Source organism: Stegostoma tigrinum, chromosome 34 (assembly GCF_030684315.1).
Source record: "Stegostoma tigrinum isolate sSteTig4 chromosome 34, sSteTig4.hap1, whole genome shotgun sequence".
Lineage (NCBI taxonomy): Eukaryota > Metazoa > Chordata > Chondrichthyes > Orectolobiformes > Stegostomatidae > Stegostoma > Stegostoma tigrinum.
Genome location: NC_081387.1, coordinates 23,922,810 through 23,939,432, shown reverse-complemented (window position 1 = coordinate 23,939,432; position 16,623 = coordinate 23,922,810). Strand labels below are relative to the sequence as shown.

The 16,623-nt window shown below is 45.6% G+C and overlaps 1 pseudogene; it reads left to right on the top strand.

The window, feature by feature from the left end:
• LOC132206245 (butyrophilin subfamily 1 member A1-like) overlaps nucleotides 1–15,265 on the top strand; it is a 34,697-nt pseudogene extending 19,432 nt beyond the window's left edge.
• Nucleotides 15,266–16,623: the final 1,358 nt, after the last annotated feature.

Below are 16,623 nucleotides of genomic sequence, written 5' to 3'. Positions count from 1 at the left end.
GGCCTGTGCTGTGTGTGTTATTGGAGAAGTTGGAGATGGAGTTGAAGAGAATGAAAAGACCTTGGCATCATTCACCCTGTGTGATTTACTGAATGGGCAGCACCCATTGTGCCAGGAGTGTAACTGGATAAGTTCATTCCCATCTGTGGGGATTACAAGCTGGTGGCTATGATGTGGCTGGATAAGCATCTCGTTTCCAACAGGAAGATCGATATGGGAAAGCAGCTGGGGCCGGGGTTGGGGGTGGTCAGACATTCTCAGAGTTAGACATGACTCATGCCGAGCAGCAGCTGGAGCTGTCAGAGCCTCACGGGAATATGTGACTATTAACATCCACAAGGAGTTGTATCAATTTACTCACTTGTACTGTCTTCCAAAGAACCACGGAGAGCTTACTGCAAGACTTGCCAGTTATTGTTGTGTCCTTGGATAATGTATCAACTAACCTGTTGTAAAAGAGCATTTGTTGATTTTGGGAGAAATATGAAGGGGATCCCAGGAAGCAGGAGTGGACCTTAATAGAGAAGCACCTTCCAGGTTAATGAGGTGGTTTGCTTGGGTTATCAGGTGGATGCACAGGGTTTGCACCCCCATGGAGGACAAGGTGAGAACAATCAGGGAGACACTGGTCCCTCGGAATATCTCTGAACTCAAATCCTTTCTAGGAATGGTTAAGTCCTGTGGGTGATTCCTCCCAAGCCTTTCCACAATGTTAGCGCCACGACAAAAATAATGAAAGAAACAACAGGGCCTGGGTCGGACCACAAACTGAGGCTTTTAAACAGGTCCAGCAGGTGCTACAATTATTGTGTTTCCTGGTTTGCTTCAACCAGCAAGATATTACTGACATCCTCATATGGTGTTGGGGCAGTTTTATCCCACACAATGGATAATGGGGCAGATAGACCTGTGGGAAATGCAGCAAAAATACTGTCGGACACAGAGAAGAGCTATTTGTGAATAGGAGAGATGACAGAGCAGTTATTTGTGGCAACAAAATGTTCCACCAATATCTATACTGGAGACATTTCATCATATGGTGACAGAACACAAGCCCCTGTTGGGAATATAAGGCGATTTGACCAATAGCTTTGGCCTTTGAACATTGTCCCGGGACATCAACAGCCAATGCTGATGCCCTCATCATGTTCCCTGACCAGAGATAGGCACAGGCCCCACAGTGTTGGAAGAGATGGGAATGGCCATGAATTTTCATCTGTTTTAGCTCAACAAAGTAAGTACTGGGCTAACAGAGACCCACAATTCTCAAAGGAGAAGCAGATAATAGTGTGTGGCTGGCAAAACAAGAGATTTTTTAAAAGAAATTAAACCTTACAAGTTGGGGAAAAGTGAGCTTCGTTGTGAGCATGGTATTGTCCTTTGGGGATTGAAGGCTTTTATTCTTGGGTCGAAAGAAATTTATTACTGAAATATTTACAAAGGACGTATCCGGGTGTATTTAAAATGAATAAAATGGTTTCAGGAAGCTCTGTTGGTAGTCTAGCATTGAAGCAGCAGTTAAAGATGCAGTAACGTGCTGTGATCAGTGCTAATTTCAGCAGACGTTACCTGTCCCAAGTCCACAATTGTGAGGTGAGTGACAGTCCTTGATATCAAGGCTGCATTCGACCAAGTGTGGCATCGCGCTGCTGTCACAAAATTGGAATCAATGGGCAAACTGACTGCTGATTGGAGTCATACCTGACGCATAGGAAGATGGTCATGGTTTGTGGAGGTCAGTCAGTTCCAGAACATTTCTGCAGGATTTCCTGAAGGTAGTGTCCTTGACCCAACCATTTTCAACTGCTGCATCAATGATCAAGCAATTGACCAGAGGAATTCCAATCAGTGTTGAATATTGTTGAAATAGCAAGGCCTTATGAATTGGAAAGATTAAAATCCATATGTCCAAGTGATAAAGCATGGATAAAGAGGACAGCTAAACAACTGAAGATCATGAATATGTACCAGAAATATAATCCCATCACTGCCTATGTTTCAGCCCAATGTGCATTAAGTGATGTATTTAAGTGAACAGTTTTGTTGAAATTATATCATGATGAGAACGTCTAGTGAAAGATGAAAAACATCATTTGTAAATTCTGACAGATCTTCAGATTGAGATTTAGAATGTTAAAATGTTGTTCTGATCCCAGCTGATGGTTTGCTGGACAAGTCTGATCTGTGTTCTGTTTGTGTCCCGATGTTGCTGCTATCGGATGTGGCGGTAGCTGCAGAATCTCACTCACTAACACGTTCCTGTGTTCTTGTCTTTCAGAACTACAGGAATTCCTCACTTTGGAAGGTAAGTTATTTCAGAACCATGTCAGGAATCTGATCTACAGACACTGAGAAAGAAAATTCCAGTTTCACTTTATGGGAATCCAGGAATTCTGAACGAAGAGGGTGGAATTTTATAAGGGTCTGAGCGCTGTGGTCTGTGGTGAGAAATTGATGGAATTGTGTGAGGTGTCCATTGAGACCCATTTTAATGTCACTGCCTGGCATTGAGGTGGGATTCTCACAAAGCTGCAATGCGTGTTGCCTATGAAAGGGGAATATTACTTGTGAACGACCATATTAAATGCATACCTCACCTCATTAATATACAGCCTTCTATCGCACCAAACCTGTCATACAGGCGGGATACTGAGAATTCTCAACATGGAGATCCAAACATGTACCTGCTGACTTCAGCTCACTGCTCACTCCAAAGGGATCTCAATGTTGGAAATTAGACACCAACCTCTCAGGGCACGCCACACGTAACCCATGTCCATGGACATTGGCATCCAACATGTGCCAGCCTTGAAACACCCTCATGGCACATCTCCAAACATTGTAAAACTGCTGCTTGGACACTGTCCACTCAGAGGCACACACCCAGCTCATGGACTGGGCGAAACTGCATCGCTGGGATCTTTAATTGTTCTTTTAACCCTCACTCACTCTCAGCTTATCTGGATATTAGCAGCATTCCTGCTTTTTCATTAACATTTACTCCTTGTCCCTCAGCCAGAGATACAATGCTCACAGTTCTGCTGTTTAACCGTTTAGTGGAGACACGGAGCCAAGAAGCTGGTCAGATTGTCAGCAGAACACAGTCAAGCCAAGGGAGGTAGCCTTCAGCCAGAGGATATGGTCAGTCAGTAGCATTACCCCTCATTAGCTGTGAGGGGTCAACTATCAGCTAGTAGCCCACCCAGCCATACGGACACTTACTGACTAGTCGGCACTGTTTTCCTCCTGAATGAGAGAGAGGTAGTTGTTAATGGAGACGAAAGTGCTCTTACTGTTGGTGTAGGTGTCCTGAGGAAATGTGTTAGCAGCACAGAGAACAAACAGGGTTTATGGTGTCAGGTGTTGGTGTGGGTGATGTAGAGTGAGTGAAGATGTTCCAGTCCGTGGTAAGTGTGGTAAAGCATGAGCCTTGGTGGGAGGTGGGTGCAGCAGCAGAGACAGAGTGAGTGTGTGGTCATGGAGAGAAGATGGTGGATCACATGGTGGTGGAGTGGAGAATGTCGCTGATGTGCTGGGCAGTCCTCCAGACGCTGAGACTGTACTCACCCATGTGCCACCCTGTGACCAGGCAGGGATTGGCATCATGACCATCTCGGCTGGTTCTGGGGGAAGAGGTTATCTACCCCACCCTGTCCAGCGGGACCTTCAGGTTCCTGTCCACAAAGTGAGGCAATAATTACCACCTGTCTGCTCCATCTGGGGAAGATGGCAGGAGCTGTATGGGGCAGCTGCAGGCTGACATACCTGCCTGGCTGCACCACAGCCTTGCAGAGATGGCACCGCTGCCAGGGATCAGGTCAGTTCTGGGATGTCCCAGCAGTGGCGAGTTGCTTCAGAAATGGTGTGTGGTAGGATGGGGCTAGAACTGAGTGTGAGGCTCGTAGTGACACGGTCTGTAGTTAATGGTGTGAATTTGGTAAGATCTGGTGAGAAAACTTGCTGGATGACGTGGAGAGAAGTAGTCCATGAAACTTGATGAAACTGATTGTTAATCAAAAAAGGTTACATTCAGCCCAACGTTCGACAATCCGATTTGCTTTTTGCTGATTAATCTCCGTCAATGGCCGAGATGATTTCACATGCCTGTGAACTTCACACCCTGTTATAGTTAAACAACTTCCCTCAGCAGTCCTGACTGGGTGTGCAGTGAGTGAGATGTTGCTCCTTCATCTTTGGGACTGGGTGGCTTAATGGGGCCAATCCTGTCTTTTTGCGTTTTGAAACATTTTTGTACATTGGATACAAATATGTTGTATCGCAGAACCATCAACTTTTTTTTGTTTATCATTCTCCAATATTATGAAATGCTATTTCACTGTTAGCTGATAATTATCAAATGGATGAGATGTGGTCCTTTTCTGATGCAGATAGTTTGACGCAGTGCTTCTTTAATTAAAGTCTTTGTTATCTTTATGTCATTATTCTTTACTATTTCTTGAAAGATATGCTTCAAGTGAGAGGACGGAATACAGAATAAAAGAGCGCAATGTCCTGGATCAGTGAAAACAACAAATTAATTTCATCATTACTCTGTAATCTTTAATATTTCATTTTATTTACTTTGCATGTTTTCTCTTTTTTTAAAACCTCTGATTTTTTTTTCTTTGGAGAATGAGTTTAGAGAGGTTTTGCTGATTGGTTACTCTGTCCAAGGTAACAACTGAGCAGAATGCTACTTGATCTCACTTCCTCCCCAGTTAGCCAATGAAAAGCAGGAAGAATCTCCACACGACAATCAGAATCTGACTGTCTGTCCAAGGGACATGTGACCACAAAGAGCCCCTTTCAAACATGCACGAAACAGGTGGAAGTAGCTTGATGGATAGGTTCGGCTGTCAGAGTTTTCAGCTCCCGATGTGTCACTGGGACAGAGTTGGAATGTAATAATCATGGGCCGATCATGAGATAGAAATACTGTCAACACTTCCCAATATTCCAGTCCCAGTTTCCAATCAATGTCAGTCTTTACATCAATGGGATAATTATTCTGAGATGAACAGAGCATTTGAACAAAAAGAAAATCTAAAGTTTCTCGAAATACTCAACAGCTTAGGCAGCATGTTTGGAGAGAGAAACCAAGATCATGTTTCAGGTCAGTGACCTTCGGGAAAAAGAGACGTATCAGGTCTTGAGCAAGTGCTGAGGTGGGGGGGAAGCGACAGTGGGGAAGGCGGAAGTGCAAAAGGAATGAAAGGTTCATGACAGGGTGGAAGGCAAAAGTGATTCAGTGATGAAATGGACAATGATGTAAAGGAAAGGAGATGGAAGTGAGACAGGTTGTTACCCATGATTGGGATTGTGCACGGGAAGTCAAGTCCCTTTATTCCTGGAGTCATCGCAAATGTTCAAGATGTTAAAAAGTATGCCAAGTTCCCCAGTTTACCAATCTTTTAGACCAAGATTGGTGAAAAGCACAGACCAGGTTTCTGTATATACCAAGTAAATAGACTGTAGCTACTGGTCAAAAGTTTGAACCATTGGCATGGGGGAGATGATGGCCCAGTGGCAGTGTTAGTGCACTGTTAATCCAGAGACCCAGGTAATGTTCTGGGGAGCCAGGTTTGAATCCCATTAGATTGTGGATGGTGGGGCTTGAATGCAATAAAAAAAATCTGGAGTTCAGAGTCTAATGATGACCATGAATCCATTGTCAGAAAAACCTAGTGGGGTTTTCAGTGGGGAACATCCTGAAGGAAACTGCTTTCCTTATCCGGTCAGACCTACAGTAACGTAATGACTCTTACCGGCTCTCTGGGCAATTAGCAATGGGCAATAAATCAGCTACACCCTCATCCCATGAATGAATAAAAAACACGAATAGTTAAAGTTCCAATCGCATTAGAAACTGCCTTGTATGCCTTTCCTCTCTCTCCAAACACACACACAGAAAAACAAAACATGGGTGTTCATGTTCACAGAGAGCTGCTGACTCTTCTGCTATCCGAACAGTGCTCTTGATCATCCTTCTGTAGATGCTTTCATTTGCAGGAGACCCAGATTGTGCAGGCCACACATATAAAAGATCCCTGACTTGTTTGTTAAAGTCATAACTTACAGAAAGTGCTGAAGGAAAAATAAACAAATACTCTTCAGGCTGGAAATGAGTTTTGTTGCAGAGAACGGAGAGAACTTCTGAGCTGATGAAGATCCGTTGGTGTCTCTGTATCTTATTTAAAGTCCCAAGCTACATCTGGTTCTGCATCTTTTCCTGCTGCTTGAACCAGCGACTGTGTAAACAGTGCTTACAGTCAATGTCCAGTTACTTGCTTTAAAAATAATGCAGCAATCCTCCAACAATCCTTGGTTTTTAAAGCAAATCTTTTCCCATTTCGGTCCACATTTAAAAATCAGTGGAAGTTAAAAAGGAGCAGTCTTTACAAAGTTAAGAAATGAAAGATGGTTGATCGGTGCTGCAAGAACAGTAAATGTTGGAGATCTGAAATAAAAACAGAAAGCGCTGGAGGAACTCAGCAGGTCTGGAAAAGTCTGTGGAGAGAGTGAAAAACAAAATGAATGTCACATTCATGATGACTCTTCTACAGAATGTGTGTGTTCCATAGAATGGCAATATCAAACTCGAATGGTGTGCTTTGCCCCTTTCGACACAAACGATGCCAAACGTGCTGAATTTCGTCCATAGTTCCTGTTTTTATATGAGATGAGACTAAAGGGAAATAGTAGGATCATCGCCAACTGCGACTGTCTAAAAAAAGTGATTTTCAATATTCTTGTTCCACACAGGTTTCAACAAACTGGCAATAAATCGTGGTAAGTACAGAACTAACATACAATTCAATAAAACTAACCTGAACTGACGATAGATATTGAAGAACACTTCTCATTGGAAATCTTTTATTTGAAATGAGGTATTTAACTTGGCTTTCCATTTCTGCTGAAAAATTTTATTTCATATGAACGTAGAAGTTACCAATATGTCGATATTTTGTCTTCATATCGTGCATTTCTAAATAGATTTCATGAATCCATGTGTATTTAACCATATATTCACATTTATAATTCCATGGTACTGCAGGAATGTTTTATTTGCACAGTGTTTGTGGACTGAGTTCACTGATACATTCAGGCTTCAGGACATGGTGAGGTCAAGAAGCTAAGACATGTTGGCCTTGGTTTCTGACAATGAGCTGAGTGGGAGTGGGGCAGAGGGTTCTGTCTTACCACCTCATGTTATTTGGGGTCATTGTTGTTTCTGGTTATTGTGTGGGTTGAAGTGCTCAGAGGGACAGTGCTGATCGGTTCTGTAGAATCAGACCCTTGACTGCTTGATAGTTCCCCAGTTCAGTAAATGTCCCACATACAGTCATTGCAGGTTTGCTGAGTGAGGGATGTGGCGGGAGGGAGCAGTATTTCACAGAGGGGAATGTATTAGTTGCAGCCAATAATAAAAGTTGTCTAAATTGTTCATTGGACAGTCCATGTCAGCACTGAGCTGCACCCTGGAGAATTGCAGGAGGATCCCAGCTCTGCGTGATCTGGTGCTGTTCACACAGTTCAGTTCAAGGGCAGGGGATCAAATGGGCAAATGTGAAAGAGGACAGTCTGAATGGAAACTTTTCCTTTTGATGTTCTGCAACTGAGTGTCAGCTTCCTCTGAATCACTGTTAGATTTTATTGCATGTTTGTCAATTTCACTGGGTCAGTGTCAGTGACTCCATTTCAGTACAGTCACACTGCAGTCACAGTGAAAACCATGGGTTACAGTCAGTGAGGTCAGTGTAAAATACAATCAGAGGTCAAACACCAGCAGGAACTCACTCTGGGATCTCAGGTGGAGAATCTCTTCGGGACCAAACTGTCAGGAGAGTTGGTCACTGTGTAGAAATGTAAAGAAACCCTTGGATTTCTCCCATTTCAGGATCGCGGAATATTCCCAAGTGTTTGCCAGGCGAGGGAGTGTTTCTGAAATGTAGACCCAGGTTTTCCATTTGTCGTGCAGGCATTATTCCAGTGTAGATGGGAGCTTGACATGAGGATTCTGCAGAATTCCCATTATAACATACTCCAAGTGAATTGCCTGGGATGTTGAATTTTCCAGCCAGCAATTCATTTACCCCTGGATCCCTCCGAAAATATCTGTTTAAATCAGGGAACTTGGTGGGTTCCACCATAATTAAGCAACTGGCTACTCAGGAAATTTTTGGACCTGTTCGATCTCCTGAGCATCTACTAACCTGATCTCCCTCAACTTAATTCTCGCTCATCTACACCTCTCCCAGACCCTGACATGAAGATTTGTAGCTCAGGTTGAAGTTCTGGATGTGAGTTTGCTCGCTGAGCTGGAAGGTTCGTTTTCAGATGTTTCGTCACCATTCTAGGTAACATCATCAGTGAGCCTCCGGTGAAGCACTGGTGTTATGTTCCACTTTCTATTTATGTGTTTAGGTTTCCTTGGGTTGGTGATATCATTTCCTGTGTTGGTGCTGTCATTTCCCGCTCTTTTTCTCAGAGGACTCTGCAGAAAGCCCATTATAACATACTCCAAGTGAATTGCCTGGGATATTGAATTTTCCGGTCAGCAATTCATTTACCCGTGGATCCGTCCGAAAATATCCGTTTGAATCAGGGAACTTGGTGAGTTGCACCATAATTAAGCAACTAGCTACTCAGGAAAACTTTGGACCTGGTCGATCTCCTGAGCATCTACTAACCTGATCTCCCACCTCTCCCAGACCCTGACATGACATCACCCTGTATCGCTGTGATCTGATTGCCCCAGCCCTGGACCTGACCTCCCACCACCCCCCCCACCCTCCCCATCCCCCTCATTCTCTGCTCATTCTGGACTCGATCTGTCCTGCCCACCACAACCTACTGCAAACACTCCATCACTTTCCTGGTCCCCACTACCTTGCGCAGCAAAACCCGACTTAACTGGCTCCATCACCCGATTCAGCTGGCACCCTCCCCTCACAGCACCCAAATCTTACCCCCTCAGGCAACGCTGGAGAAACTCAGCAGGTCTGGCAGCATCTATGGGGAGAGAAACAGAATTAATGTTTCAAGTCCATTGACACTTCTTCAGAACTGAATGATGATGGAACATGGATTCATTTTTATGCTTTTGAGAGACAGAGGATGAGACAGAGGACAGATGGAATAGACACCCAGTGCAAAAGATAAGGGGGTTGTGAGACAGAAAAAAGGACGTACGAAGGATCTAAAGATATGGGGGAGGCCATTTAGCGCTGAGATGTGGAGACTGTCTTCACTCTGAGTGGACATGGTCAGAAGTCACATAACCAAGTTATAGCCCAACAGGTTCATTTGAAATCACAAGCTTTTTGAGCACTGCCCCTTTGTCAAGGGACTTCATCTGGTGTCATGTGATTCTGATGCTGTCCGCCCCAGTCCACCCTCCACTTCACTCTGAGTGGTGAGCCTGTGGAATTCTCTGCCACAGAAAATGGCTGAAGCCAAAACAAGTTACTGTTTTCAAGAAGGATTTCAGTATAATTCTTAGAACTGCAGGCTCGAAGGGTATGGAGGCGGGAAGAGAAGGAGCAGGATACTCAGCAGGATGTGAGCCATGTAAAAGTGACAGACCAATCATGAATGTAAGTGGGAAGAGATTTAACAAAGATGGAGAAATAGAGCCAAGGGAAGGAAGAGATAAGTTCCATGGGGCAGGATCAGGCTGCAATGATGGGTCTGCCAGTGCAGGCCTGTTTGTGGATTTTGGGGAGGAGGTAGAAGGGAGCTGTGTGGGTTTGAGGCACAATGATTTGGGAAGCTGTGGGGGAGCGAGGGGTTAGATTTCCAGAGGAGATGAAGTCTGTGACAATCTTAGAAACAACAGCCTGATGTTCAAAGGTGCAGGCATGATCCAGGAGAGATAGAAGAAAGTGCTGATGTCCCCCTTTCATTGATAAGATCAAACAGAGACTGAGTGACTGGTTTGAGGAATATCTCCATCCTGACTGTAGGAATGACCACAACATCTCAGTTATGACCATTTTAAAACACACCTTGCTCTTAATGGAGCATTTCTGTCCTGGGCCTCTAGGCACAAAAACACGCTCGAGAAAGAACGCCTCATTTTCTGCTCAGGCACTATGCAGCCTCGAGACTTCAACATTGAATTCAATAACTTCATAAACTGACGTAAAACAGAGAATTGCAGATGCTGGCGATTTAAAACAAAGAGAAATTGCTGGAGACATTCAGTAGGTTTGACAGCATCCGTGGGCAAAAAGCAGAATTAATGTGTCAAGTCCTGTGGTTCTCTATCAGAACTGTTGGAAAATCTGGGATTTCTGCTAAAGATGAGGCTGGGCTAGCAGAGGGATGGCGAGAGGGGAGTGAATAGGTGGAGATGGAGCCGAGAGATGGAGCGAGGTGAAAGGGGTGCGTCAACAAGGAGATTATGGATAGCAAGCCGGTACAGAAGAAAAGGTGAAGAAGTGACAGTAAGAGTGAAGAGTATAAGGAAGTGTGAGAGCTGAAATGAATGTAACCCATATAATGTGATAATAGGCTGAGGAGTAGGTGAGAATGGGTAACTGTGCTAACAGCATCCCATGGCATAACAGGGTGTGGGGTAGGTAAAGCTGGAACCAGGCTTGAAAGTCATTGCACTCGATGTTGAGTCCTGGAGGCTGCACGTCCCCAAGTGGAAATTGAGATGCTGTTCTCTGAGCTTCTGCTGAGGGTCGTTGGAATTCTGCACAGGCCTGAGACAGAAATATTGGTGTGGGAACAGGATGGTATGTTGAAGTGGCAGACAACTGGAAGCTCAGGATCATTTTTTACCGACAGAATATAGGTGTTCTGCAAAGCAGCCCCCCAGTCTGTGTTTTGTCTCCCCATTGCACAGGAGATCACAGTGTGAGCAGCGAACACATTAGACGAGATTGAGTGAAGTGCAGGTGAATCACTGCTTCACCTGGGAAGTGTACCTGGGGCCCTGGATAGTGAGGAGGGAGAAGATAGACAGGCTTGTTTACTTTTCCAAGCAACTTTGTTTTTGTTCCTGATTGACAGCATTCATCACACACCACCCCACCAACCTCCGGATACAACGCATCATCCTCCGACACTTCCGCCATCTACAATCCGACCCCACCACCCAAGACATTTTTCCATCCCCACCCTTGTCTGCTTTCCGGAGAGACCACTCTCTCCATGACTCCCTTGTTCGCTCCACACTGCCCTCCAACCCCACCACACCCGGCACCTTCCCCTGCAACCGCAGGAAATGCTACACTTGCCCCCACACCTCCTCCCTCACCCCTATCCCAGGCCCTAAGATGACTTTCCACATTAAGCAGAGGTTCACCTGCACATCTGCCAATGTGGTATACTGCATCCACTGTACCCGGTGTGGCTTCCTCTACATTGGGGAAACAAGCGGAGGCTTGGGGACCACTTTGCAGAACACCTCCACTCGGTTCGCAATAAACAACTGCACCTCCCAGTCGCAAACCATTTCCACACCCCCTCCCATTCTTTAGATGACATGTCCATCATGGGCCTCCTGCAGTGCCACAATGATGCCACCCGAAGGTTGCAGGAACAGCAACTCATATTCCGCTTGGAAACCCTGCAGCCCAATGGTATCAATGTGGACTTTACCAGCTTCAAAATCTCCCCTTCCCCCACCGCATCCCAAAACCAGCCCAGTTCGTCCCCTCCCCCCACTGCACCACACAACCAGCCCAGCTCTTCCCCTCCACCCACTGCATCCCAAAACCAGTCACACCTGTCTCTGCCTCCCTAACCTGTTCTTCCTTTCACCCACCCCTTCCTCCCACCCCAAGCCGCACCTCTATCTCCTACCTACTAACCTCATCCCACCTCCTTGACCTGTCCGTCTTCCCTGGACTGACCTATCCCCTCCCTACCTCCCCACCTATACTCTCCTCTCCACCTATCTTCTTTTCTCTCCATCTTCAGTCCGCCTCCCCCTCTCTCCCTATTTATTTCCAGAACCCTGACCCCATCCCCCTCTCTGATGAAGGGTCTAGGCCCGAAACGTCAGCTTTTGTGCTCCTGAGATGCTGTTTGGCCTGCTGTGTTCATCCAGCCACACATTTCATTATCTTGGATTCTCCAGCATCTGCAGTTCCCATTATCACTGACAGCATTCACAGTTCTTTTGGTTTTTATTTAAACAGGTTTATGCCACCCTTTCTGTGATTGCAGGGGAAGGCACAATGGAGGTGTGAGGAGGTATTGGGAGTGGAAAAGGAGTGCATGAGAGTGTCCTGGAGGGAACGGTCCCTGTGGAAGGCTGACAGGGGAGGGGAGGCGAATATGTTGGGTTCTGGCAAATCATTGGATGAAGCAGAAATAGCAGCTGACAGTCATTTGGATGTGACAATTAAGCCTGTTTCCCACATATGTTCCACTTTATTTCAATTGCTCATTGTCACGTGCACTTAATCCTTAATGAGCTGGTTTGCAGATATTTTTAATCCTGCTACTACATTTGGTAAGTCAGGACCTGAGGGAACCCATCGCTTTGTGGGAGCGAAAAGTAGGGGGGAGGGTAGAAATGTGGGAGATGGCCCTGTTGAATATAGTAATGGGGAATCCTCGGCTGCGGAAGAAGATGGATGTTTCTGAGGCCTCCCTGAGGAAGGTAGCATTTTCAGACCGTTGTGATGGAAGCAGAAAAACTGGGAAAATGGGATGGAGTCCTTACAGGAAGCAGGCTTTTAGGATGTACAGACCAGGTAACTGTGGGAGTCGGTGGGTTGTTAGTGGATATTGGTGGCCAGTCTGTCCCCAGAAATGGTAACAGAGATGTCGAGGAAGGGATTGGAGAAATCAGAGATGGATCAGATGAAGGTGAGAGCAGGGTAGAAATTGGAAATGAAACTGATCAATTTTTCCAATTCAGATTAATTCCAGGGATGAAAGGGCTAACCAACAGCAAGCAGTTGAATAACTGGGATCGTACTCACTGGAATTCGGAAGAATGGGTGGGGGGTATCTGATTGAGGGATATAAAATATTAAAGGGAGTTGATAAAGTAGATATTGAACAGACAATTCCACTTGTGGGACAGTCTCGAACAAGAGGTCACAGATATAGAGTCGGGGGAGGAGAAACTATATGTGAATCTGTGGAACTCACTGCCCCAGAGTACAGTGGAGGCAGAATCAATCAACAGACTGACAAAAGAAATAGATATGTTTCTGAGGAAAAGCAGGTTAAAGGGCGATGGGAAGCAGGTAAGGAAAGTGGAGGTGAGACCAGGATAAGATCAGCTATGACCTTGTTAAATAGGTAGCACTGCCTACGTCTGCTCCTAATTCTGATGCTCCTCTGTTGAGAATGATACCAGACTTGAAACATGAACTCTGTTTCTCTCTCTCCACGCACTGCCAGAGCTGCTGAGTTTCTCCAGTTTTCTCTATGTTTGTTTGAGATTACCAGCATGAGTAGCATTTTGACTTTCCCCAAATATTACATTTACCTCAGGGATTTACCCGTTCACACGAGCTGTTAAAGTAATTGTCTGTGATCCTGGACCTTTATATCACAGAATACAGAAACTGACTGCTGTGAGAAAGGGAGCACAATTTACCTTCCCCCGATTCTCCTGCACTTACAAGGGACTTATCAGATTTGAAATCTGGCTTCACATTTAGAGAACAGAATATGGAACAGACCAGCACAGGAACGGGCCCTTCGGCCCTCCATATCTATTGCTGACCATGGTGCCATTCTAAATTAATCCCATCTGCCTGCACATGGTTGGTATCCCCAGTTTCCTGAAGGGGACCTGATCCGAATCTCCTGTCAGAAATGCACAGCTTGATCTTCAGGTAAGTAAAGGGGACAGAGTGTTAATCTGAGTGTGAGTGTAACTCCTCAGAAAATCCAGACCAGTGACATGATTTAGTGTTGGAAACATGGCAATCAAACTGCACAACTCTCCCCCTCCCCTGTCCTGAACCCCCTCATCCCAGTCACATTCCTCACTGCCCCCTCAATTTCCCAATGGATCCCTGCACCACCCTCAACCCCAGTTTGTTCTCTCACTGTCCTGATGCCTTATTGACTCTGTCCATCTCCCCTCAGCCAGTCCCCTGTCCTGCCCTCCCCTTCACCAATACGAGAGATTACCCCCTTCCCAGTTTCCCCCACAAGATCCCTCCCACACTTCAGATACGAAACAAGATCACTCCAATCCCAGGGAGACTCCAATCCCAGTCTTCCCATGAACCCCTCTGCTCTCCCTCAGCCTGGACACCAATCCCACAGCAAACCTGCTCCCCCTTCACTTGCCCCAATCCCACACGTGACTTGCTAAGTCCTGCCCGAGCCCATGACAACTTCCCAATCCCCCAGTGAATCCCATTCCCTTACACCCCATGAGTGCCCTCCCCATTGCCCGCTGCATTACCCCTCACACTCCACCTGATGCCCCCATAAGACAACATCCCCTCCTCAGGACCTTCAGTGAGTCCCCTCACAATCCTTGATCCTCAAATAACACCCAAGCCCCTGACATCCTCACCCTCTCCCCAACAGACACACACACATTTCCCCCCAACTCAAACATTCCTACCAACCCCCTCCCTCCCCACACATACACACACAGACATGCACACGCATGCACACACATATCCCCCCAACGTGAACATTCCCACCATCCCCCTCCCTCCTATACACACATACCCACACACAGTCACACACACACAGACACTGACACATACCCACAGAGTGTCCCTAATTCTCTGTATTTTCTCTCCCAGTCTCTGTGACCCTGAATGTGGAAACGGCACATCCCCAGCTCGAGGTGTCTGAGGATCTGAAGGGTTTGAGATGGACCGGGACCTGGAAGGATCTCCCTGACACCAGGAAGAGGTTTACAGACTGGCCCTGTACCTGTGTCCTGGGATTGGAGGGATTCACATCGAGGAGACATTACTGGGAGATGGAAGTGCTGGGGAATCGGGTCTGGAGACTGGGAGTAGCCTCAGAGTCTGTGCAGACGAAGGGCTGGGTCAGTCTGATCCCAGAGAATGGATTCTGGACCATTGCGCGAGATGAGGATCAGTTTTATATAAACTTCCCTCGAATTCCTCTTCCTGTCAGTCAGGTCCCGAGGAAAGTGGGAATTTATCTCAGTTATGAGTCTGGGACCATTTCATTCTATAACGCAGACACCATGTCCCATCTCCACACTTTCACTGGGAATAAATTCACTGGGAAACTTTATCCTTACTTTGATAGTTGGGATTTGAACCCATTTCTGAGAATCTGCACCTGAAGGGGTGGGACCTCAGGGTCTCCCTGACTTCACAGTGACCCGACCCTGGGGTCAGGGGTCAGAAACATACTTTGAGAACAGATTGGTATAAAATGTTCATTAAAATTTACAATTTATACTTTGTACAATCAGACTGTAAATAACTTCAATATAAATAGAAATGTCAGATGGACCTGACCTCAGGGTGAGGGACTGGGTTAGGGGTGAGGGTGTTCTCAATGTGTCATTCAATTTCAAGATTGTATTTTTGAAAATCACAACCAAAGTGTAAATAAATCAGACAGAAATGTAAATGTCAGGATAAAAATTAAAAATAAATAAATGTATTGTGTCTCTCATTCCTTCATTTACCCCCAGCTTCAGTCCCACCCTCCATCCCTTCACCTCTTTCCCAGTCTGGATCTGGGATTTCTCTGTTTTTCCATTTCTCACTCTGCACCCAGAACATGAAAATCCTGAGGGAGAAATCCAACACTGACAGGGTGACAGAGCTGCATTTACATAGCGCTCTATTAAGCTGCCTGTGTCATTGGGGAAGGGAGTTACACAAGATCCACTCTCTCCCAGGATTTCCAGCATCCCCAGGATTTCACTTTATTTCTGAGTAACCGGCAACCCCCGGAATTTGACTGTGTAACACCATTTGTTGGATATGTTTGTCACTGAGTAATATTGGGCCACAGTATCATGTCCCACTGGATGCTGGTGGTCCTGAACTGTGTTGAAAGAAAGAGTCTGAGGATCATTGATCAACCTGTAAATTTACTGAAAATTGAATGCAGAATTTTCAGGGATGAGCTGTTGTTGGGAATGTGTTTACTGTTTAAACATGTTCTGGAGAAAAGGTGGAAAGTGTCCGCACCAGAAACAGAAAATGCTGCAAATCCCTAACAGGACAGGCAGCATCTGTGTACAGAGAACCAGAGGGAGCTGAGGTAAATCCTGGGGATGCTGGAAATCGGAGATAAAAATCAGTTAAGATTTTGAATCCAGTGACATTTTTTCAGCTCTTTGACCTGCTCGAAACATGTTGGACTTCCAGTGCAAGGAGTTTTATTTCAAAAATATATTTTATTTTCATAAAGAAATCTCTGTATGTACATTGTCACAAATGCAGTTCGGTTCTGTACAGTTGCATATCAAGTAAAGACACAAAACATTGGACTTTGATTCCATCAAATAAACCAAAGTCCTCTCTTATACGTACAATCCTAACATTTACATATATTTCAGACACTGGGAGAGCCCAGTAAATGATTCCCATTTACCTTCTGCAGACAGACCTCTGACAGTGGTCTTTCCACCCAGTGCCTTGATGGCAGCTGCCCTGAGCTTTAGCACGTCCCTCAGCACACGGT